This window comes from Ambystoma mexicanum, chromosome 4q (genome assembly GCF_040938575.1).
Source record: "Ambystoma mexicanum isolate Mex_15411 chromosome 4q, UKY_AmexF1_1, whole genome shotgun sequence".
Classification (NCBI taxonomy): Eukaryota; Metazoa; Chordata; class Amphibia; order Caudata; family Ambystomatidae; genus Ambystoma; species Ambystoma mexicanum.
The window spans coordinates 816,305,957-816,332,603 of record NC_090928.1 but is presented as its reverse complement, the minus strand read 5'-3'; the positions used below and the strand labels follow the sequence as shown (position 1 = coordinate 816,332,603).

At 40.0% G+C, this 26,647-nt stretch overlaps 1 pseudogene; it reads right to left on the bottom strand.

Annotated features, from left to right (window-relative positions):
• The window catches only part of LOC138467296 (serum paraoxonase/arylesterase 2 pseudogene), a 57,490-nt pseudogene that overhangs the window by 13,454 nt on the left and 17,389 nt on the right, over positions 1-26,647 (bottom strand).

Below are 26,647 nucleotides of genomic sequence, written 5' to 3'. Positions count from 1 at the left end.
CCTCCTTGACTCCCTGTCCGTGACTGGCCCGAGGGCCTTCTGGGCTTAGAATTATTCAATGCCGGCAGATTTTTAGGTCCCCCCATCTCCAAATCTAAAACGGGGGCAACCTTTACCTCTGTCACCTTGGCAGCAGCAGGGGTGCTGTTGGTTTTTAGGGTTTTTGGGCTGATTCTTATTTTCCACCAGTTTCTGCACCTCATAGATGCGGGTGGCTTGTTCAATGACCCAGTCTAAAGATCTTTTCTCGTGAAAATCTCTCACGAGCTGGGACATTATGTATTTGGGTAAGGCATGGAAAAACGTATTAACAAATTCTTTACTGTCCATGCGTACCCTTTTTGTAGTCTGCGCAAAAGCACGCTTTAACTCCTGCACAAATTCTTTTGGGGCCTGATCCTCCCCACATTGCAAATTCTAGGCTGCCTTGCGAGCCTCTTTGGGATTTCTGTGAACAGAAAAATGTTTCAAGATGGCCGCCCTGTAGGTGGACCATCTTGAATGATTTTGGTCCTCCAGCCCCGCAAAGAAACTGAGTATTCAGGGGAGAATGTCCATTTGACATACAGAATGCAGCTACTGCTGTCCTTCAAATGGAAAGTTTCCATCATTTGCTCATAAAGCTCCAAGTTTTCCCAAACAGAATACTTGGCGTTCTTGTGGTAAGGGGTAATGACACTCCTTATTGCCTTGATCTGCTTTAAGGGGTCCTTAAGCAAGGCCCTTTTTGCCTTATTGGCCCTTTTGGTTCGGGTAACCCTGGACCACTCATCCTCTGACTCAGAAGCACTGCTCCCAGAGGTGCCCTTCTGATCTTCCAGGTTTTCCCGGATTCTGCGAGCCTGGGAATGGCTGGCAGAATATGGGACCTGGTCTCCTGTGTCCTGTGACGCTCAGAGGAGTCTTCAGATCCCTCCTTGCTGCCAGGATTTGATGGGTACCCCCCCACTGACCTAACTGGGCAGAGGATTTTAGGATGCCCGTAGTGGGCCTACTTTCCTGGGGTTCCCCACTAAATTGCACTGTGCTTTGGTGTCCATACCCGGATGCCCGCCCATCCATTCCTGGGAGGTACTGGCCTATGAACCCCATACTTTTGGCTGGATAGTAATCTGCCCTTCCTGTGGCCCTGTGCTCATGTGCACCAGGGTACATGGGGCAGCAGAGTCCAAGGACTGGGAGAGATGAAGGCCTCTGGTACTAGGGCTCCTGAGGTTATGCTCAGGTGTTGCCCTTTCCCAGCGAACTTCATCTCTGTCAGCCCCTGCTCCCTGTTGCAATGCAAGAGCCTGCGCTTTCAGTTCCTCAGTTAAGGCCTTACTAGACTCTATCAGTCTCTCCTGCATGGCTACCTGTTGCTGGAGCCTATCATTGTGCTGACAGAGAGCCTCATTCTTTCTCTGTGCCTCCTGGTTGGTCCTGGAATACTGGGCCAGTATTTGCTGCAGGAGGGCTACCTCCTGAGTCCCATCCCTACTGGCCTGTTCCTTTCTTGCCAGAGCATCTTCCACCCTCCTGGTGTGCTCTAGCAAGTCCTGGTGCTCTTTTTGGAGGTCACCCAGCCCCTGGAGTGCCAGGTTATTTTCTTCATTTTTTTCTTTTAATTGGCAGACTTCCTGGCCTAAGGTGTCCCTTTCCTGACTAAGAGCCTGCATCTGTGCAGCCAGATCATCCCTTTGCCTTTGAAAGGCACCAGCTTTCTGGCGTTCTTGATCAAACTCTGCCTGGGTATCCAGGTCTTTCAAAATCAATTGATTGCTTCCCTCTTTCTCTCTGTCTAGTCGGATTTGCAGGGTGGCTACCTGCTCTGTGCATGCCCTGTTAAAGTCTAGTTGTTGCTCCAGCTTTTTCTGGCTCTGCAGTAGGGCATCCAAACCTTCTTGGTACTCCTTCTGCAAGGCCAGAAATCTGTTATCCTGGTCAGACTTTTCCTGTTGCAGGATATCCATATCCTCCTTTATTTTAATAATATACTGCCTACTATCATTTTCTGACTCCTGGCTCCTCTGCAGCCTCTGCTCAGAAGAGACCAGGTCAGATTGGGCCTTCTCTAATGCCACCAGTTGCCTATTTGCCAGATCGTGGCCTTCAGCACATTTGTCCTGTATGGCTCCCATATATAAATATAAATATGCCGCTACTATGGCAATCTTGTTGTGCTCATCCTTGTCCTTAGGGGCCATATATAGTTCACTCAGGGCCACATGTAAGGGACCCTGATCTATCCATATATCTGACCCTGTTTCAGTGATCTGGGGTGCGATTGCCTGCAACCCGACCACCTGGTCCTGATGAGCCCACTCACCTCTCACAAATAGATTATGTAAGAGGTGTTCTCTGGCTATTTTGATATCTACCAAGGTCGTCATTCTGGAATTTGATTTCCTTCCTGACTTACAGAAGTTTGTATTTTATTTTGCAAAACAGACCGTTTCCTTAGAGCGTTCCTTTGAGGGGTGTTTTTACCTTGTAACACGACGTGGTGATCCAACAGAATGTATATATCCTGTCAGTTAGCACACCGTATTAATCTGCACAAGTGATAGATCTAATCCAGAATCCCCGGCTCGAGCCCCCAAATCTGTTAATGACTCCAATCAAGCATTCCCACTAAGTCAGTGCCTTGTCTGGGATTGCTCAAGGGAAGCCCTTATTTATATATTTTTTATGACAAGTTATAATCTGGATGATGAACCCTTGTATAACGCCCCTCTCTTAGAATCCCCCTGACCCCACTGAGCCAAGAAGTAGGTTTGTTTTGAAAATTAAAAAGGTTTATTTGAAAAATTAAGCAATAGATATATATCACACTTTTATAATAAATTAATATTTGATATCACACTTAGACATATGACAGTGATTAACAATGGATGATGTTATGCTAGCACACTGGTTTAATTACTTAGGAGTAGTATAGAGGATAAGGTAGCTGAGAATGCTTCATGGTTTCAAGGAGATGCAAAGATGAATAAAAGGCAGTACAGAAATAAACTTGATATGATTTCAGCAAAAGATAATATGATCACTTTTTCTCAACAATTCACTCCCCCCCTATGCAATGTAAGGAGATGGAAGTCACACACACAGTCTTCAGGAATACAATCACAGTACAATACAAATTCAGTTCCCCCCCTAGCAAGCTTATAGCACCAGGGATGATTTTGAAACACAGGTGAAAGACTTTCAGGTGATTTGCAAGGGGGTAAAATATGCTAAAATTGATTTTAATTCCCTCTAGATGTTCAGGGTGAGTGAGAGATACTTTTAATCAGTTCAGGTCCACACTAACAATGATTAATGAGGGATTATGAGGTTGAAAACAGTTTCAGTAATGGAAGCAAAGGACAGATCTTTCTACACGTGGTTGAAATGAAGCAAAATGTCAAATCGTGGCACTTTTTTTTGAGTGCGTCGAGCACAATTACGGAGGCGCTATAAGGAGTAGCAAGTCGGTTTAGAGCTGGGAAACTTAGCTTTACAATACAAGTTACATTTCGTTCCTAGGATGCACGGTTCCAAAGATACAGACGATTCTGTAAAGGTGGTTTTTCAGAAATGAAATTACAGTTTCGGAATGACAGATGCGCTTTGAAAGGTTTGAATCAACAGGAGGAACACACAATTTCTTTTGATGCAGTTCTAAACAGGTTCAAATGTTTTGAATCAGATTATTTTAAACTAAGAGATGGGTTCTGCACAGTTCTAGCTGGGTACTCACACTATAAATTTGAAAGGAATGGCCTTGTCACGGATCTGGTCAACAAGTTTAGCTGCGGTTCTCTCTGCTCGGCGGATCAATCAGGCACCGGTTCTGTTCACAGCGTTCTGGTCTGGGTCTCTGGTTCTGCTGGTCTGGATCAAGTGGATTCTGGATACCGCACTGCTTTCTGGGTACTGGTTCTGTTCTGGATACACAGGACTCTTAGCAAGCAGCAAACCGCACAGCCCGGCGGTTGAATAGTTTGCAAAATATTTTGAGGCCTGCTGAAGAGTTCAGCTCTTTGTAGTTTTTGTTCTGGAGTTAGTGTTAGTCTGGATCTCTGGAGTTCTGGATTTGGGAGTTCTCCATCAGCGTGCTGCGCAGGAATTCAGTTGAAGGTTGGAAAATGAATGTCCCTGTCCGGCTTCCAGTGGCTCTTTTTATGTATTTTGAAAATGGGTGTGGATGCTAATTTTCTATGCCCAACCCACTCATGATTTGATAGGTCAAGGATTTCTCTTTGACCTGATTTGAGAAGGGAGCAGTGAGTCATCCTATGTCATCAGGTGTCATGTTTATGGCTCCAAAGAAAGAACACTCCCCTTTGCTTTTACCTTAGAAAATAATTTTCATAACTAAACATATTTCCCAAATACACAAGTGGTTGACATTACATGTACATATCATATATTACTTCGGGTAGGTCTCTGTTCCAACTCTGATGTTTCTAAGAGCCAGGGTTCAAAAATAGCAACTTATTTACGTTTTTAGTTGGTTTACCAATATTGGATTTTTACCAAAAATTACACAGATGTACACCGCCTTTCTACACATATTCCAGTAAATTTTCATTTTTCTAGCGTGAACCCCATGTCTGCAATCTCCATAATTCATGGGGTTTTGCCTCAGACCATGGTACAGAGTCCTAACACCTCTTAAAATGATGTTCTGTACTATGAATTATCCATCTTTTTAAAATTATGCTCTGGCCCAGAGGGGTGTGGTTTCCCAAAGCACATGGTGGAATTTCTGGTTTGTCCACTTCCTCCAACTCAAGTTGCTCACAGAGGCACTGCCCCTTCCTGTTTCTCACAAGAGAAAGCCATTTACGATCTCCCTAATTTAACATTTGCCTGAGCCAAGGAAGGCTCATTGTTCTGTTTCCCTCCAGTCCTAGGTGCTCCTCCCCTGATTCAATCCGGGAGGTGTCATCTCCTTTTGGTGGGGGCAGCAGAATGCAGCCAGGCCTGGGAAGAGTGGCTGAGCAAGTTTCAACTCCTGTCGGGGGTAGTTGCCGGGTAGAATTCACTCTCTTCAAGCCAGGCTTCAGCCAAATGTCACTTTTGTTCCCAGCTTTTCTTCATTCAAAACAAACTTACAATTTTTACCCATACAGCTAGAACCCTGATTCTAAGCTCAAACGTATGCCATTTAACAGTTGCAAACTATGTGACACTCAACAGTAGGTCACTCATTAATTTTAAACATTTAGATTTTAGTGGTTTTAAATCCAATTTCACTTAAGCTGTTGACATCCACAGTTCATCCATTTTTATTATAAACCTTGTTTTGGGCTCTTCATCTTTCCCGATTTTGTATGCACACAAGACTTCATTCTGCCAAATGTCAGCTGGTGTTCAGTGAGATTTTTGAATATCTTGCAATTTTTAAAATAGACATGTTTACCTTGCATTTCAGAGAAACAAATGTGATTTCAAAGCGCTTTTTGAGCTAACAGGCACTGCTGTTTTTCCTTTGGCACCACGTTTCACTCATGGTGCTTCTGGCCCACCACGCTCGCACTGGTGGGTGGCAGATTATACGACCATTTTGGTGTGCGCAAAAACTGCACGGTTTTCCTGGATTCTGGAGCAATGTGGGCTTTTTCGGCCATCTTGGATTTTCTGAGCCCACAGCCCCAAATGTTGCAGCATAATAAGTCGAACATGGGTCAAAACCCCTGACAGTTAGAAATCAGTCTACCTTTTCATATCATCCTCAAGCAAACCTATCCATATTTTTCTTAGCCTTTCTGCATAGCCTAAATCTAACTCTAAATCTATGGACTGCTTCATATTAATGGTAAGCTCCTTATATTCAAAATAATGCCATAAGACTCTCATTACCAATGCTACATATAGTTTTTGTTGACTGTCCTTTGATTCAAGAATCTTGAAGACTGGTTCACCTTTCACAGGATTTAACTGTAACACATCTCCTCAAGCAAAGACATGTTTGCCTCCAAACAAAACATCATAGTGAGTCCTCAAGACTTCTTGCATTTGCAAGTGAATGAAAACTAGCATCAACTTAGACACCATACTAACTTTCTCCCTACTTCTTATGCTCCAATTTAAAGCAAGTTTACAGTATTCTAGTGTGTTGTCATGTTCCAGTGGCAGCATCAACAACCAATGTAAAGTAACACCACCGATTCTGAATGCTGCTAAGCCTGTTAAAGCAGTCATAATACATGACACAGAGCAATCAGTCACTTACTGTATCATTCCTCTCAATGCATGAATTAGAAAAGATGTGCTAGCCTGTTCAGTAACATACATCAATAAAGGGTTGTAGTGGAAGCAGGAACATTCATACTCATTTTGTTTAAGACCATGCAAAAACCTATCTTTTTTTCTCATAATGTCCTTTTGCTCTTCATTAAGCTTATTTGTTAATATCTCCACATTTGTATGTGAAAGTTGCATGTGTTTCATTGTACTCTCCACTTGTTCCATGGAGAGCTCAACAGTTGTTTCAATAAATAAATCTCCAAACACATTTTCACTCCTGTCAGCAAATTCCTGACTATCCTCTAGAGTCCCCTTTGCCAATTCAGCTGCTAAAAGTTCTTCTTGACATATTTCTTTCTGTAGTATATCTAAGTACTGTTCACTTTCATGTACGTGATGAATACTTTATTTAAAACACAAAATACTGTTTGAAGGTTTCAAAACTTCCAAGCAGATCACTCTCTGCAAGTCATGGAAAGAACAACTGCAAAATGCAAACATAATATAACCCCTTTTCTCTGCAATTTGGCAACAGTTTCATGTGACTTAGCTTTTCATGTCTCACCAGACAACGAGTACATCCATGTACTTTAAACCATCCTCTATCATTATTTGTTTCCACAATTCCGGTGTCAGTAATGCTCTGCTACTTCATAGAAGCAATGGTTTCCAAATGTGAAGACCTATTTGGATAATAGGTATCAATTAAATTAGTTTCGATATGTCTGTACTAGCACATACGCCTTTAGCTAAGTGTTTGATTTCAGTCATAGGCTTCACTACCTGTTTTCTGCTTATTGCAGGACCAAGACTTAGCAAAAGGAAATGATCCTACGTCTATACAGAGGGAAACTATTTGCATCTTTATTTTACTTATTTATTTATTTGAATGTATAAAGCACACATCGGCCCTGGGGCCTTGTGGTGCTGTTACAGAATACTTGCTTGGTACAGATTTGCATAGGAATAAGTACAGTGCAGACAAAAAATGACAAACAGTAGGAGAGTATATATTTCCAATGATGTTACAATGGGACAGTGAAGTAAAAAACTGAGCAGGTGATGCAGGTTACAGAGAGGCAGATGCGGCATAGTTAGTTTAACAATTTCATTTTCAAGCATTTGCGGAAGCTTGTGTAGGACTTTTCATTTCTGGGTGCCGTGGGGAGGGCATTCAGTTTTTGGGTGTTAAGTGTTGAAAACTGGAGCCTCCTGCTTTGTCTCCTTTGAAGGTGGGACAACGATCTGGTTGGTGAGATGAGATCTTGTGGGTCTGGAAGATGAGATGAGGGTGATCCTTTAAGATAGATAAGGGTGGGCGTCAAGTGAGATGCATTTGTCTGTAGTGGCCATTGTTTTAATAATTGTTTAATAATAGTAATTGTCTTAGCTTTGACACTCTCTGCTCTCTCTGTGAGAGCATTGTGATACCAAAGGTTTGAAGTTTCTCACTAAGGGCCTCATTACACAGTAGGCGGTAATCATGGCGCTATAAGCGCCATGGTTGCCACCGGTATTTTACCGGGTCCACCTTGGTGGATGGTGGAATTACCGTCCTACTCCAAGGTGAGCGGGGGCGGTAATTCCCCATTCACCAAGGCACTTCCCCATTCCCATTTTTGCCCCCATAGGGCATAATGGGAATGGGGAAGGCGCTCATTATGGTACCGCAAAACCAGCCGTTAAGGTCGGGTCCCGCAAAGGGACCTCGTAGTAAGTCGGTAAGGGTTTACCGGTACTGGTGCCCTTACCGGTACCGGTAAACCCTTACCGCCTACTGTGTAATGAGGCCCTGAAACTTTGGTCTTCAGGAAAACCAGCCCACACCTCAGCTGCATTGCAAGCAACAATGGTTGTGTTATCAGCAATGTAATGTACAGCAGTATTAGCATTCCAAATGTGAGCAATGACAGGATTGTAAACATTTAAATGCTGTCAAATAGATGTAAAAACACTATTTGCACGACCAACTGGGGAAACAGTCCTAGGAAATCCAAATCTGCACTTATTATAACACTTTCCACATATGTGCATTTTTAACCTATCCTCTTTGTTCTGTAGATAAGCATTGGCATACTGAGCAAGGATAGAACAAGTAACATATTTTTCAATATATTGCATTGCACAGCTATCACCATATTTATCAAACTGTGGAGCATCTTTAACCCACAAAAGTATAAGTATATGTGGGGCTCCACATGCTTGGCAATATTTTCTCTAAAAGTAATGCTCCACAGTGCCTAATAGACCATTTTCTTTATTAGATATAAAATGTAACATTGCTAAGAATCAGTGTTGAAATAATCTAGATACAATAACAGGATCTGGGGCACACAATCTCTGCTGGTGTTATGTGTACTATACCTACTTTGATTGGATCATTTTCTTGAATGCAATCTGCAAGGTCATCCCAGCTATACTGGACACAACTTAAAGTCACAAACTAAGTAGGAGGACCCAAGTTTTAGAACATGCATCTAACCTCAGAATGTCTTTTATTCTAATATTCTTTAGTTCCTCTCATAGTGGCAAGACTATTGGTAATGTTCGCTTCTAGGACTTCAGTCTTTCGTTTTACCTGTTGCTCCATCTCATTTGCAGAAACATTTTGAAATCTAGTTTCTATTTGATATGTATAACCAAAAGAATAGAACAGTGTTGAAAATTCACATTCATACAGTAACTAAAATATAGATATATATATTGGTGCACTATCTGGAATCTCCAGAATTCATACGTCTACAACGGTATTCTGAAGAAGAAATGGGCACTTTCTGATCATCCAATCTGCCACCTTTTCCAGTGTGTAAAAGCAAAGGGAAACAACAAGCTTCTAAATTGTTTTTTCCCAGACACTGACCAGTGCCATTTCTGTGTGGTTCATTTCATATAATGCAAGACTATCACTCATCACTTCTTGTGAGTTTAGAGGATGAATAGTGTACTTACTCATACAAACTGTTAACCTCTGCAACACTAAGACAATGAAATTACCTTCACTGTTCTTGTTTGTTAATTCAACATCAGGTATAGAGAAGTTGTGTAGATTCAGTTTGGGCCTGATTACGAGGAAGCTGGTCAGGAAACAACAGTATCGGTAAGCCTCCTGGTACCGTTGTTTCCGGACCAGCAAACTACGAGTTCTGCAAGCGGGTGCCTTTCAACTCGCCACGTCTGATCTGGCAGGCGGAACGACTACCGCTCACAGACCTTGACAGATGCACCGGCACCATTCATAAATGGTGCTGGTGCATCCCCCCCCCCATTCCCATTGAGTCCAATGGGACTGGCATGGGAATAGGGAGAAGAATATTTTGGAGCCCAGCAATGAGGAACTACTGGGACCACGAGGGCCGTAATGCCCCTGTAAGTCCCCATTGCCAGGCGCTGGAAAAAAATGACTCCGGAGGCAGGTGTGCCATTTTTTCCGGCACGGCTACCGCCGGACTCATAATGAGGCCCATTGCCTTTAAACAGTTTATGGTGATTGACTAGAAATTTTAAAGCTTCCTTTACCTTTGTGATATCTATAAGTTGTTGTCAAATTTGTTTGTGCTTTGTAGCAACACCATTCACTAAAACAAACAAAGAATAATTAATGCCTCATTTCACTCCCAGAGTGTTCACGTTTTCTTGCAAATTGCAAGACAAATATACAACTTTGCCTTTCATGCCTTGCACTTATGACTTTTTAGGGGGTTGTGATGTCTTTGCTTGTAGTCTAACAATAACCTGGAAAGGATTAACAGTTTACAATGCAATCATCTCAAACATGTTCAAATTTTAAAGCAAAACAGGAATTTCAGGCACCACCATGTTGTTCAATATGATTCTTGTAGGAACCTTAATTCTTTGCAACACACTGAAACAGTATTTGCATACAATTGGTGCATTGCTTGCATTTCATTACAGTTCTACAAACAAATACGGATAAAGATCATTCCAAACATCACAGTTATTTTACACAGTTGTTTTACTTTCTTTTTTATGTACAATTTTGGTACTGCCTTCTATAGAATGTGCGTCACCAGGACAAACAAACAAAGTCTGCTTTTGCACTCGAAGAAGACTCAAAAATTGCTGTTCCACGCAATACATCAATTTGCTGCAGCATCTCGATTTTTGTTTGTACATTAACGTTTTTGTTTAATAATTGTAAAAAAAATGTTTAACACTCTATCAGAATACTTCTCAATAGAATGACATTTCCATACAAAATGTTCTTTTCTTACTTCTACTGAACACTGTCCTAATGTATCTTCTTCACTTGTTCTTGATTTTTGGATTTCTTCTCTTTCAGAAATCATGTTACCTTTCACATCATATCCTGTGCCGTCTCTACAATAACAAGAGTCACACTGCATTTTTTAATGTAACTCTCGCCACTGAAAAATATTTCTGTATGAACAGTTTATATCCAATCTCCTCCAAGCGCATCACCAAGGTTATATTGTGTAAGTACACAAATGGATTGCACATTTTCATAGAATTCCTTTGTGACCTTAGTTAACTTGTTTAAATTGTTCAACACTGAAAAAAACAATTTCGTTTTCACACTAAAAGCCTTGAAATTAATCCCTATAAATTCTGTTTCTGTAAAAAAATGCTTCAACACATATATACAATCTAATTTCACAATTCTCAAAATATTTGAGAACACTTGAGAGTGAAAACTTTGTTATGCACATTCTTAATCCTGTCTCATACAAGTAAAGCAGTACTTTTTTTTCTTCTTTTTTTTAACTATCTCTCATTTCTGCATGTGCTGCAATGAGGTTGATACAATTTTTCTATCAACAGTTTTGCATGAAATCTGACTGCTTACATTGGGTTCAGTAGTTGACATGGCTTCTCTCTGAAATTGTAAATGTTCCCCTACCTGCTCTTTAGCCTACGTTACTAAATTAGTCTCATTACTGATTTGCACCGAACATGAAACATCATCCTGAACATTTTCAGATATAGAAACGTTACTTCCCTTCAAATATTGTTCCTTCCTTCTGTTGTTTAAAGCGCATATCTTCAAAGGCATTCTTAATCTGTACTCCAGAAGTAAAAAAAATATCATAATACTTAAACTTTAAGGTGACATGCACATACATACAGGACATCCAATATACAACCAGTATAATATATGCAGTCAAAAACTATAATTAACCAACACAATCAAAGTATTATAGTACTACTAATTGGATAAAGTGTAGGAGGTGCTAGCTGTTAGATATAGTTAGCCCAAAATACTATTGGTCAAACATAAAAAGTACACTTTATACATGATATCTATTTTTCAGTTTTAATACAATGAAATACTTAGTTCACACCAACTGTAGGATACCGATAATCTCCTGCACCACACTTATGATGATGATATCATATAAAAAGAGATACATAGCTAAGGTGTATTATTTGTTTACATACGCACTACTTCATGCTTCATACTAACCTCTATACCCATTCACACCCACTAACTATAACCACCTGTTGTAAATACATCTTCATGTAAAGTTTTCCGACTAAATGCGTCTTTCAGTAGAACAATACGTTTATTGGATTGTTTCAATCCATGCCTATTGCCTAGCCTTAGAGTGACCATCACCTTATATTATGAAGGCCTGAGGACGTGGTAACAGTGTGTAGGGCCTGATTCACAGAGCGTTTTTCAATGGGTTTGCAACATTATAAAACTCTTCTGTAAATCAGACCATTGGTCTTTCATAAGATCAAATGTGCTAATGATACTAACCTACCATTATTAGTAGGCAAGCAATAGGAGTACTACCAGACGTAGCTTTTGATTATGAAAACAAAATGCATTTTAAGGCACTGCTATAGTCATATAAAGTCACCATTAATGTTAGAACCTGCTGATTGGTCCAAGAATCCAAGCATACAATAGCAGTGACTAGCACATTTCTCATATTTCTACGTTTTCTAAAACTATCATCTTTGCCAATTGTGTTTTTACTGTATACTGCATTTAAAAATGCTGCAGATCCCTATAGCTGTAAAAGGATTAAGGATGCACCCCCATACCAATCCATTCTACATGCTGCATGCCATACAAGTATAAAAGGGAATGTGCACATATATAATTAAACCTTCCCTAAGTAGGCTTCCATGTTGTGCAGGGTATAATGTCATATAGGAACATTGCTCACCATGCGCACACACTACCAGCTGTTTCAAATTACAAATACATATTTCCCAATATGCACTTTGTCCCTAAAGTTGCCATTTTATTGTTAGTGCTGTTTAACATATAAGCATACCAAGCAGTTTTTTACAATAGGTTTATAGTCATAATGTCGACAACAAAAATGTCGACAGTCAAAATTTCGAAAAAAAAATGTCGAAAAAAAAAATGTCGACTTTTTTTTTCAATGCATTTTTTTTTAAATGGGGGGGTTCCCCCCAACCCCCCTTTTTAAATTTTTTTTTAATTTTTCCCTTTTTTTTAACTCCCGAACCCCTAAAATAAATATATAATTAAAAAAACGAAAGTCGACATTTTTTTTTTCGACATTTTTTTGTCGACATTTTTGTCTGTCGACATTTTTTTTCGAAATTATGACTGCCACCAAAAATAACCTAGCTATCACATCAACATATGATCTAGCATTTACTCAGTTTATACTATAGAATTCAAATGTGAAAACGACCCCACAGTGCACATTCACATACACTGACTTTTGACCTGCAGATTTAACCCCCAGATTGCAAAATCAAACAGGTGGCTACAAGACCTTAAGAAATACTGACTTTTAACATATCAAGTCTTGAAATCTAATATTCTCTTTAGATAATCCATGAGCAACGCTTCAATTCATTCTGTGTATGCCAGACCTCACTATCAAGCATTTCTATGAAAGAGAACAGTTAAAATACTACTTCCATTTACACTGCTCCCTTCTGTACAACACAAACCATCCTACATGTGTGCTGAAATGTATTAGCATTGTTACCCACAACCTTAAGACACTGCAACCTTCAGCTTTCTATATGTCTAAACTACAACATGCATATTCTCTCACCAATCACTATACCAACTGAAGCTGTTAGAAATTTTACACCAGAATATCTCACAGAATATACTTGCACAACACTGTACACCTTCATTACATGCTGTAATACATTCTGTGAGGGGTCAGAAATGTGAGACTGACAGAAAGGGTTAGTTACCTCTCTGTTTGCCATTTTATTCAAATAAAAAGGGTGAGATAAGAGCCTATCTTTCTATTTCCTAAAGAGAATGTTCCTACCCAGCAAATTAAAACTAAAGGAAAACAACATAATGTTCAAAAGTATCTGGCCCTCACCTTAATACATACAACACAAAATACATATGAAATATTACAGTCTTCAGTTCAACACAATTGTACAAAAGTTCCAACTTATAGTTTTTTAGAAAGTACTCCCTGTGACCGGGGTTGGGCTCCCTTCCCCTGGATCAATTCAGGAATAATTGTAGACAAGGTCTGACTCAACAAGGATTTGTTCAGTTCATAATATAATGTATTTTCCATCCACTGCGTCTTTTCACATGGTAAAGCAAATGTATTTTCCATGGTTTTCCTTCACAAAAAAATGTTGCACTCAGATTTTAAAGTACATCAGAACTTATAACAAGTATTCTTCCAATGCAATGCTTTTGTCAGGATAGCACACAAACTACTTTTAAGGATGCAGCACTTTGAAAATGTGAGATAGTTATCAATGTCTTTTCACATAAGTTACCACAACCAAATGTATTTCATTAATCTGTTTCTTTCCTGGACTACTCGCCTGCCCACACTAACTATAAATGGTCCTTTCCTGGTTCACTCTTCTGCCACAAAGAAAACTCCTACTGCTACAGTTGATCTGTTCTTTAGTGGCAATAAAGATTACACATTCCACAAACTGGTGTCTATGGAAAGCAGAATTGCACCCTTGTTGCCCTTTTACCTCTTGGTTATAATGTCTGTACTGTTGGCAAGGTGGGTTACAGTTTTTCCCAAGTTGACATCTCATAAACGGAGATGTGTGCCCTTTTATGCCTTCTTACTTCTTGTATATAACCTCATGAATGGAGAATTGCACCCTTCTTGCACTTTCACACCTTGCCAATTAAGGGGTTGATTATGCATTCAGCAAACTCTCTTTGCCACCCCCTCTTTATGCTACTTTGCTCTCAGCCTTCCCGTAACTCAATTAGAGGAGCCATGAATGCCACAAAGTGCCTCAGGACCCTGTGCCTCTTCTGAGGCTCACCCGTTACTGTTGCCAGCTTTGGCATCCTATCCAGATGCTCTGCGGTCCAGCGGTTCTTCCTTCTGGCATTCTGGCTTCTCGGGAGCCTCCTTGGTTCTCTCACCACATGCGTCTCTCTCTCTCTCTCTCTCTCTCTCTCTCTCTCTCTCTCTCTCTCTCTCTCTCTCTCCCTCTCTCTCTTTCTTTCTGTCTCGTTCTCTCTCTCTCTCTCTCTCTCTCTCTCTCTCTCTCTCTCTCTCTCTCTCTCTCTCTCTCTCTCTCTCTCTCTCTCTCTCTCTCTCTCTCTAGGAGCCTGTCTAGCTCCACCTTCAGTGACCACTGCTCTCCTGACCTCCCGGTCACTTTGTGCATGCCACTGTATGTGCTTCCCTCCCTCTCTGCACACCTGCTGCACACGCAACCCAAGCCACAGCCTGTTAGAGTGAAGTCCCTCTGCTTCTACTTCCTCCACCACCTCTGCACAGCTGTGATACACTTTTGGATTTAAATGTCACACTCAGGTGCTTTGTCTCCCAAAAACTAGAAACACATTTTCTAACCAATACAGAATAATGGCTACTAAAGGATATTACATCTAATTCAGGAATCCCAAAGTATATAACTGATTCATCCTAGATGACTCTTCACATACATTTAATTGGGTTTCTTCATGAGAGGGACTTTTACAATGACAGCAAGTCATTAGATATCAGAGAATTACAGGATTCTCATCCTCACAAGCAGATTAATATTGTGTCCCTCCCAAAAGAGTCACCACTTCCCCCTGACAACCATCTCCTCCCATGTGATCCTCCCTCATAGTACCACCCTCATGGTTATGATCAGGTAGCAACTGTCTTCTCCTAGCCACATGGGAGGATATCTGAGGCTTGATTTCAGTGATGACTCTGGAGGATGCATCACAATTCCTAGAACATACACTTCGATTCACTGCCAACTTATCTTATAGAAGCTAAACGCACCTACTAACATCACTTGCTCTTTTCATATCATAACGTGTGCTAGTATAGTCATCTAGCACCAACAGAAATGAAGTATTTCAAATTGCATCAGTTTTCAATTATCACTAGCCATGGCAAATGCATTTCTCATGTAGTGCCATGAAATCATAACAAGGAATGTGCATGTTTAAAATTAAACCTTCCCAGACAGATTGTATATTAGCCAGGGTATAATTTCATGTAGGAACATTTCTTATGATGCACACATACTAAAAATTGTTCAAAATTGGAAATGTGTGTTTCCCAATATGTAATGATGTCTGTATTGCTTACATTTCTATTGTGTGTGCTATTTACCATGTAAGCATGCAGAGTCCAGAATAAAAATAAAACTAGCTTCACATCAGCATTACAGGGAGCATGAAAACAAAGACATTGGGGGTCATTATATGTTTCCTGGAGTTGGAAACATGCAGGTAAAAGTGGTGGTCATACCACCAGCACATTTCCTGCACTGGGAAACTGCAAGTTTACTGGTGGAGATCACTGACTTACCTCTAGTCAAGAGCTGGAGGTAAATCAGACACACACCGACAATAAAATGCCATAATTTCCAGCACCTATGGGACTCCATGCAGTGCTTAATTTGTGCCAGTGTTTGCCAGGGGCCAACACCCACACTGTTTTTTTGGCACCTCTACTCTTGAGTCTGACTGCAGCTGCAGAGACACGCTCGGCATCAGTTGTGCCTGATTGTTGGAATTCTTTTGTTGTTGTGCGATCTGACTGTCACTGCTCCCAGTGCTCTGCTGGGCAGCAGACAGTCAGATCTTCTTCAACCATAAAATGCCAACAACGAGGCGGCTGCTCATTGCAATGCACCAAAGGCCTATGCAGCAGTTGTCCTGCTATTAAGCTCTATAACAACAGGCCGGCTGCAGAGGCCTTGGTGCACTGTTTGGCCGCAAGGCCGCTTCATTATTGGAGGTTTTTGGGGGAGATCTAACTGTTCTGCTGACCACTGCAGAGCATATATTTGGATCTTATTCTTCAAAAAATGGCAAAAACGAGGCAGTCCGGTGGCTGTACAGTGCAACAAGGCATCTGCAGCTGGCATGCCATTAAGTTCTCGGTAGCAGGCCACCTGCAGAGGCCTTGGTGTGCTGTGTAGCTTCCAGGCCGCCTTGTTTGCATTTTCTTTGGGAGGGTTTAGGAGGAGAAGGAGATCACCACTGGGCACTCCACCTTCCGCTTCTATAGTGCTAATGCACTGCACACACCTGCACTGCATGGGCCCAGCAGCCCAAGAATGAAATGCTCATTGCTGACAGGCCAGGCCGGCAATATGCAGCAATGCTTGTTGATGTCAAGGCCCGGGCAGGCCCATGGATGCTGGGGTAGGTCGGGTCCTTCAGGCCAGTTGACTAACTTGTGACAAGTTTGTGCATTAGCACCTTGAAGCAACTCTTGTGCGAGATGGAAATACCAACAAAGATCTCAGACCAAATAACTGGACAGACTCAAGGAATCTGGCAAAGCACTACTTTATTCTCAGTTTAATAAAGCCGGGTCAACTGGCAAACATTAGACGAATGCTTGCACAATCACACTCAAACTTGTCATCTATGACACCATCCTTCATGGAAAACCATAACACTTATTAGCGGGAGGGAGTGGTTTGGAGAACATCTCTGTTTATAGAAAGTATATGGGTTAGTACTTCATTGGCTGTCTCTTATCTGTAAGACAACCCTCAAACTACCTCTAAATATGTATAATACTGCTTATAGCGAACAAAATATCAGCCGATTTGTCTATGCAACATTTGTCTATGCCCTACCATCCCCATAGACCCACTGATTGCTTGGCATTCTCACCCAACCTTTGACTTTCGGCTGGGCTAGCAGCACATAAGGAAACAGAAACCCAGGTGCTAGAATCACATCAGATTACTCTCCCAATTAGTCCATCATCTCTCTTCAGAACAGCCTTGAGACAAAGTTTCATGTCTGTAGTTGACCTTGTAGCTGGCTCTCCATTCTAGAACATTCAAGGGAGTGAAAGCACATCGCCATCTTTATCGGAGACTTATTGAATAGCCCTGTTTTTTACTTCAGAATCACACTTGAAGAGACCACGAATTTGTCAATTTCACACTCTTTTTTACTGATATTTGAATAATTAGACTGGGTGTTATTGCTCCTTTTGACCTCTAGACACTTGCTCACTCTACTTTCGATAGACTTTATACACTTTAGGCTCTTGCAGATGTTTTCTTCTTCTTTAATCTAAGAGAAATATGTCTCATCCATGTGTTATCCATCTACCTTCCATCGTACGTTGCAGCTATTCCTTTAAAAATAGCATCCTTGATCCCAAGCCATCATTGACTCCTCTTTGTTTTGCACACAAAGCTGTTCTTCCAGCATCTCTTGACTCTGCAACCCTGATCGGCTTCTGAAGGTAGAATTGAATATTTACACAAGTCGGCTTCCATTTTCCAACTATGGTCGTCTTTGCCATGTTATATATTCCTGTATAGCAAGCTTCTATACATCTTTTCTACCTTATGTTACTGCATATTTAAACGTATTGGTCAGCAAGTTACTTTGTCTTCTTTTGCATTCATGATTATTTTATCATTTCGTATATCACTTCAGTTACATCATCACTCATAAGTATTTTCATATTGTATCAGCATTGGTTTGTATATCTTCTCTATGACATCACTCTATCCACATCAGGGTTCACTCAGCTCTCCATGATGTCCAATTGTGTGTGCTGACATCCTTCCATATGGTGTCCTTCCATGCTTTTAGTGAAAGGGTCCATTTGATACGGTTTTCTGAGTGCATATGTTCTCTCGTACACTCAATGAAGTACAGTCATAGCACATGGAGTCTCACATAGGGCCCTTCTCCTGCTGTTCCAGTATGATGTTGGTGAGGGGGCAGGAGTTATAGAAAATGCATTCACTTGCTCCTTTACAAGTTAGTGAACTGGCCTCGAGGACCCGACCCATCTTATACTACACAACAGGAACAGTAATACTTACTTACAGCCCCCGTTAAGCAATCATGCTCTGAGTGGTGCACAACCTTATTTCTTTTTTTTGTTCTTGTGAGTGGACTCCAGGTGTCACAGGGTCACCCGTTTGTTTAACATGGTGTGCAGTGCGTGACTGTGTGTGTGTGCTAGACAGGCAGAGGTGTGCAAACTCAGTGAGTCTTAGACACACTCTGGCTGGTGCGCATGTGCAGGGAGTGGCACAGGAATCAGCAGAGGTGGGCGGCCAGGGGGCAACAGAGCCTTTTTTTCAGTCCTTGTAGCAGTCAGAATGGGACAGTCGTCCTCTTTTCCGGCTCCACTTTAGTCTGTCAAAAACAAAAGCGGGTGCCTGATTATAAACCCTGATCCCTCAGGCAATACATCATATATAGAACACACACCATGGACCAGAGAATGAGGAATGACCCTTAGCATTTAGTTCACCATTTCAATTATATTGAGGGTCACATTTTTATGAAGTGTGGAAAATGTGTGTCGCTTGAATGAGAATGAATGAATGAATGGTAGAAATGTATTTCTGTGAGCTGTAATGTCTTTTTTTTAAATATTTTGCATTGATTTTGCTATGTAAATTGATGTTTGAAAATGTATTTACTTTTTAAGAATTGTATAGAATAAACATTTTGAAATTTGTTCTACGAAATTGTTTATCAATATAATTGAAATGGTAAACTAAATGCTAAGGGTAATTCCTCATCCTCTTTAGTCTGTCCTGCTCCCCGGTTGTCGGCTCAAGGTGAGTAAAATAAATGTGTCTGATCCCATCATCCCAGGCAACTCATTCAATCTCATTGTGCCTAACCCAGGGGTGCAAGTGGAAAAAAGGAGCTAGTGGTACTCTGGCTGCAACCAAAAAGGAGGGAGTGGGATGGTCAGACAGATGGCCGGGAGGGCATGAAGGATATAAAGGGTGGTGACCAGGATCACAAACTTTGGCTCAAATAGTTGGATTTCAAGGTCTACAGTAATACTGTTTTACAGAGTTTACTTACAAAAAACACAAATTGAATAATAAAGCCATATGACAGCATGTGCATCCTTATAGCAACATGTTAAGCCAAAAGACTATCATTATGGCTTTAATTTTCACATTCTGTATGATAAACTATAAGTCCGAAAATGCAAGATAATTGCAACCTGAAAAATGTAGTTAAGTCCACAGTACTTTCAGTGATTTAAGAAATGTAATAAAAGAAGTTGTGTGATAAACAAAGATAGCTATCCAGATTCTTTGTCACAAACTTCAAGCATGTTGTTATTCATGATGATGAAAACAATTGAATAGTGCCTTTGCATAACAAGATAGTAGACATGATGGATATAAACACATTGATGTTTTGTGTTGCTCTCTTTAACTTGGATAGATTTGCAAGGTAACTTTTGTTTGCTGAGCTATCTGGGTTGGAAAGGTTCCATCATGCATATAGAAGGCTCTACCATTGATAACAGGAAATGTGGTTACAACCTGAGCATGTTAACCACCTGCATAGTCACGGACACTGTGTGTGTGTATTTGCCTAGATGTGACTTGGGAAACGGGCAGTACTTGAATATCCGGCCTGAATGGCTCAGGAGAAAGACAAAGCATCAAGGACACATTTCTTGTGCCTTTGAACTAAAGGTATGTTCTGAAAAATTGAAAGAAATAGTAGTACAGCATAACAGTATGGTCTAGAAGTGTATTCCGATGCACTCTGGGGTTGCTGGAACCACTAAACCTACCATGACAAGTGTTTTTCAATTTGAAAGCCTTATACTTCCTCAACCCATGAGTGCTCCTTTGCCATCCATCCCACTACTAGCCGGTGCCAGCAGTTTCTTCAGCACCAAATATCTGGCATGGAGCAGCACCAGTGTGATGGGCTGGTGGTGGGCCTATCTAGCACTTGATAGTTGTGAGCCAATATTGTTTGGGCCATGGCACTTATTTTATTTACAAATTAAGCACTGACTCCATGCAATGTGCAATTACTGGCATTCCCGCAACCTGTAATATCCCAGTAATAACGGGATATCAAGCGGCGGAGAAGCTAATTCCATTTGCTGGTATCCCGCTGGTTTAACTCATGGCATACCGACAAACTCTTAATGACACTTATAGTGCACATGCACATACACTAAATACACAGAATTGTAAGCTGCTGATTTAAACCCCACAGCCACAACCCAAATTCAAAAGTGTGGCAACAACAACTTTAGACATACTCACTATTAACATATTAGGTGCCCAAATCAAATATTCACTCTAGAAAATCCATGAGTAATGCTTCAACGCATTCCAATTATGCCACACCTCACTATCATGCATTTATATGGCAAAGATGAAAATTAAAACCATACTTCCCTTTACACTGCTTCCTTCTTCTGTGCCACACAAATGATCTAGTGTGTGTGCTGAAATGTTTTAGCAGGGTTACCCACAACTTAAACACAGTGGAACCTGCAGCTTTAAACCCTCACCATTCACTATCCCTGCTGAAGATGTTAGAAATTATACACCAAAACATTTCTCAGGAAATACTTGCACACCCCTAGACACCTTGATTAGGCTGCTGTAATGCATTACTGTTATATACACTTGGAGTAATCTGCACCTTATCTTGTAAAAGCTAAAAGCATATAATAACACCATGTCATCTTTTCATATCATAACATTTACTAATGATAATAAACTAGCACCAACAGAAAGGAAGCATTACGAATTCCATCAAATTTCAATTCCACATTCACATGACCTGAATTTATCAGATTTTCGGATAAAATAGTTTGAATTGCGAGGAACTCGATGGTGCCGGATTTTACCTAAGTTGTTGAGTATGAGAAGCAGAGAGCAGCCAGCTGTCATATTCATTCATTGCAGGGGCAATGATTTGGGGAATGTAAGACACATGTCTCTGTATTTGATTATAAAACAAGGTTTTGAAAAACTCATGGAACTTCTTCCTCACATCACCATCATTTTTTCCCAACATAACTCAGCAGGGAAAAAGGAAGTGGACCGCCAAATACTATTCAAAAATTGAGAAATCTCTGATAAATATGAATAAAGTCGTTTCTGCTTTTATCAGAAATCCCAAACATATCTGCACAACATCCAGGTTTATATATCTAATCTTTATAAACATAATGGAGTACATATAACTGATTAAGGAAATGCGCTCTTCCTTGAGAACATTAAATCAGCAATTCAACTTTGTTGAAAAACTGTAATCCATGTACCCCAAAACAGTCCTTTTAAGGACTACCTTTTACATATATATATATATATATATATATATATATATATATATATATATATATATATATATATATATATATATACCTTTTACAAATATATATATATATATGTTATTCCCACAATATACTTCCTCCCAAAAGTCCACAAGAATCCCACTAAACCACCAGGGAGACCCATTGTTACACTATGTGGTTCATTACTTGAAAACATGTCCAGATTTGTGGACGAAATACTTTTCACTTTCGTCTCCACATTAGCGTCCTATATAAGAGACACTACATACTTTTTATGTAAAATTGATGACCTGCCATGGGAACCGACGTATTTATTGGCTACCATGGACGTGGTGTCACTCTACACATCAATTCAACACGAGGATGGGATACAGGCTTGTGAAACCTTCCTAAAGACTCGATCCTTGAATTACCTTGAACATTCGATCATGATCCTTCAGATGGTGAGACTCTGTTTAGAAAATAATGTTTTTCTCTTTAATGGTGAGCTTTTTCGTCAAATCCAAGGCACCGCAATGGGTACCACATTTGCGCCAACTTATGCTAATCTTATGATGGGCAGCTGGGAAAAGAAAAAATAGTATTATGGCTATGCTACATAGACAACTTATTTGCCATCTGGAATGGTACAGCACAATCTTGGTGTAAATTTGTGAAATTTCTCAACATTGATAACTTAAATTTATGATTCACAGAACAACATAGCACAAACTCGATTGTATTTCTAGATGTAAACGTCAAAATTGTGGGACAAAAGATTGGATGTGAACTTCACAGGAAAATTACGGGGGCTAATATCCCCCTACATGCAAACAGTGCTCACCCAAAAGGTCTCCTGTGGAGCATCCCATATGGCGAGTTTATTCACATTAGGCAAAATTGTAGTGACATTAAAGATTTCGACCTAGCATGCCAAACTACAGCCCATAACTTCTTACAACAACGGTACCCGAAGAAAGTCATTGAGAGATCTTATCTTAAAGTCTGTGATGTGAACAGACAAGACCTGCTGACAATGTCAAAATCAGATGCGAACATCACAGTAGAAGAAAATACCACCAGACTGATTTTAACCTTTGGAAGCCATGCACCCAATATAAAGAACATTATCAAAAAATATTGGAAAGTTCTAAAAGTGGACAAAGATTTAGGCAATTTATTGCCAGAACGTCCAGATATAACTTTTTGTAAGAGCGTGTCCATCAAAGACTTAGTAGTGCAAAGTTGTATGGCTTCAAATAATACACACAAAGGCAGAAATTGGCTCTATGGGGGATTGGATGTTTTTTTTTAAATACAGTAAATGCAAAATGTGTAAATATGCTTTTAATTGTAGCAGTTATATCCATCCCATCCTCAAGACATCGATACAGATTAAGGGGAAAATTTTGTGCGAGTCTGAGTTGGTTGTTTATGTCCTGATGTGCCCATGCCTTAAATGATATGTGGGCAGCACAAAATGTAAACTAAAAGTGCGTATTCTGCAACACATAAGGGCTATTGTTAATAAGGACTTGTCATATCCCGTCGCTAAACATGTTTCAGAGTTTCACAATGGTGACCCTATGAACCTTATATTATTTGGTGTTTACAAAGTTATAACTGGCCCAAGAGGAGGCGACAGTGATAATATATCTTACGACAAGAAGAAACAAAATATATAATTGATTTTGAAAGTAAATACCCAATGGGTCACAATATTGACAAAGAATTGTACACATTTCTGGGGTCTAAATGGTCTTGATAATGTCCCTTCCCTCTTCTCTTTCTTCTTTCCTCTTCTTTCCTTGTCTTTCCGTTCTACGTTTTCTTCCTCAAGCCTATTCTATTTTTGTTATCCCTTGCCTTCCCTTCTCTTTCCACTTATTCTTTGTTTAATATGTACTGCTGGCAGCCCTTGGCTATTTTTGATTGTTATTTTACACACACTGGGATGAAGATCTTTTAGCGACTTATGGCGAATATGTAATCTAATATAATGCGGTCTATAAATTAAGAGATAGAAGAAGAACTCCAAATGTTATGTGTGAATGTATTAAGATACTCCAAAGGACTTCATAACCATGTAGGATATGAGCACTGTGTCAATTTCTCATTTATGTCAAAACCTAGACCACATATGAAGAGTGGGTACCATCATGGTAATGATATGTTTTTTAGATTGTACTAGCACTTTAGATTGTACTAGCACTTTACTATAGATTGTGTATATATTGTAGAATTTGTGGTTTTATCTTGGCTATATGATGCACTTGCACTTTATTACATGATGAGGATACACAGATATATACATAAAGAGATGAAATAATTGCTAACTCTTACATGATACACTGGTACCAAAATTTTATTGTATGTATCTTATACCTTGATACAAGATAAAACGACCAAAGTTTCAATGTAATCTCTGAAAAAAAGAAAGGCATATTGACATCACTCTATGAGAACGTGGCCTAGACTTGCACTATGTATTAGCACTTTAGCAGGTTATATATATATAATTGACTTTTATATGTCAGTCCCACTTTGGAATTATTTAGTACCATTCTGACCTGCTGTTGATGTTAAAATGTCCAATTGCAAAGCACTAAGCTAGCTCAAGCATATGGATGTTGTTCTACCAATTCAGGTGCGTAAATGAATAATACAAAGATGATTTGAAAATAAATGATGAAGCTTTATGAAACGTTGCTCTTAATACATCTTAGAGCAACATAATGATAGTGGTACACATTAAACAAGTTTGGGGCAAGCATTTAATATAATGTGCATATACTTTACAAGACCCATTAGTCCTCTTAAAAATGGCCGACAGAATTTGTAAAAACTCTAAGCCTAAGTCGCCTTTTCACTTTTCACTTTTTATTGTTTGCTAATCGTATGCATGTGTGTAAATAGACTCCCAACACAGGGAGGAGTTACTGTGAGCAAGCCACAGGAGTGTTGCGAAACACGTCAGTCAGCCTCTCTGGCATGGAAGTATTTGGGAAGCTGTTTTTAAAACTGCATTGTTAAAATAAAGCTTTTTCTACCTTTGAAAGCTTTGTTTAGCAGTTTTTGTTCTGAGCACTCCACATTTGTTTTTTCAGCAATTTTTGCCGTGTTTTGGTGAAATCAATCTCCGTGATGGGAGTGCAGCTCGACAAAAAACAAAGGTTTTGTGCCTCTGTAACATTTTAATTTTTTAACAGATCTTTCCCAAACCTTTGGGTGTGGGTGAGGGAGTTAGGGGGGATTGTCATACAAAATTGTTTGCAAACTTTCAACCAAATCCGTCGCAGGAGTCAATGGGCCTCATTACAACTCAGGCGTTAAGGGTTAACGCCACCGTTAACCCTTAACGCCTGATTCTGATTTTAACGCCTGCTTTCAGCAGGCGTTAAAATCCATGGCGCTAACCTGCCATGGTGCTAATTACGCCGCCGTAATTTACGGCGGCGTAATTAGCGCCTTCCCCACTCCCATTATGCCCTATGGGGCAAAAATGGGAATGGGGAAGGGAAAATGGGAAATGGGGATTTACCGCCCCACTCACCTTGGAATGGGGCGGTAAATCCGCCATCCACCATGGTGTAAACGGAGTTTACACCATGGTGGTAAAGTTGGTGCACTTAGCACCAAGGTTGTAATGAGGCCCAAAGTTTGTTAGCAATTCATTTTTGGGATTTCCCATGGAACTCTGACCCAACTTAACAATAGGGTGGTGGCCAAATGCCATTGCGAGTGATGCTGAAAAATATACAGTATGCACGGCCAAAGGCCATGGACATCTGCGCTGTAATATATACAGTCGTCATGACCCAAGACCATGGAAATTGGCACTGCGAAATATACAGTGGGCATGACTCAAGGCCATGGCCACCGGCCACAGTCATTGGTGCCCAAAAAATGATGGCATAACAAAACTCTTGAAATTCAAGAAAAAAACGTTATTTGAAGACTAAAATTAATGCAAGAAAACCCTTGAAATTCACTGCATTGTGAAACTCATGGCAGCTTAACTCAGCGCGTTCCCATTGAAAAACCCAAGAGCACATATATTATAAGAGAAGGTATACAAAATGCCATACAAAATGGCATTATTGGGGATTTGGCATTATGGTGGAGATCAACAGGAATGTGCCCAGTTAAGCCAGTCCTGAGTTTCCCAATGTGCTGAATTTCAAGGGTTGTGTTGCATATGTTTAGTCACCTTAGCTGACTGTCAACTTAAGTGTTTTCCTTCTATATTAATATATAAAGATGTGTTTTTAACTACTACTGAATAACCACAATTATCCTGCTGCTATAAAAAAAATAAACACAACACACACTACGTGTCCAATATGATTAAATACCTTCTATAGGTAGCTCTTAAAAGTGCTGTTGTGTTTTTGCATCAAAAGTATACACACAATATTACATTTTATTGCAAGAACCCCCCTACTTCACCAATCCAACTACTACATTTCTTCAAATAATTCAAAAACTTGCAACGTGTCTCTGTGCTCTTCACTTTAGATGGTCTATTCATTTTATTTTCCCAAAAAGAACATATTCTGTGCTCCTAGTCAAAAAAATGTACCCACAGCTGGAACACATATATCTTTTTTCAAATACTCTGTCTAAAGTGATGTTGTAAAACCAGAAACATTTAATTAGCCAATGCTTTTCATAAATGCTCACCTATATCTTCCTCATCACTGTTAGTTCCATTCTCAAAATGATATAATCCTCCACAATCTTCTGAACAATCAGATTAATCACCTGACAACCCACCAAATGAGTAGTCACTTTCTGCTTCTGAAATGTTCTCAATTTTGGCACCTCTAAGAAATATTTCAAAAACATTCACCAATAACTGTATATATGCACCCTTCAACTTCACATACACTAATAACACAGCTCTCACTCGAGACAATGTAAAATAAATACCACCTTCCAAT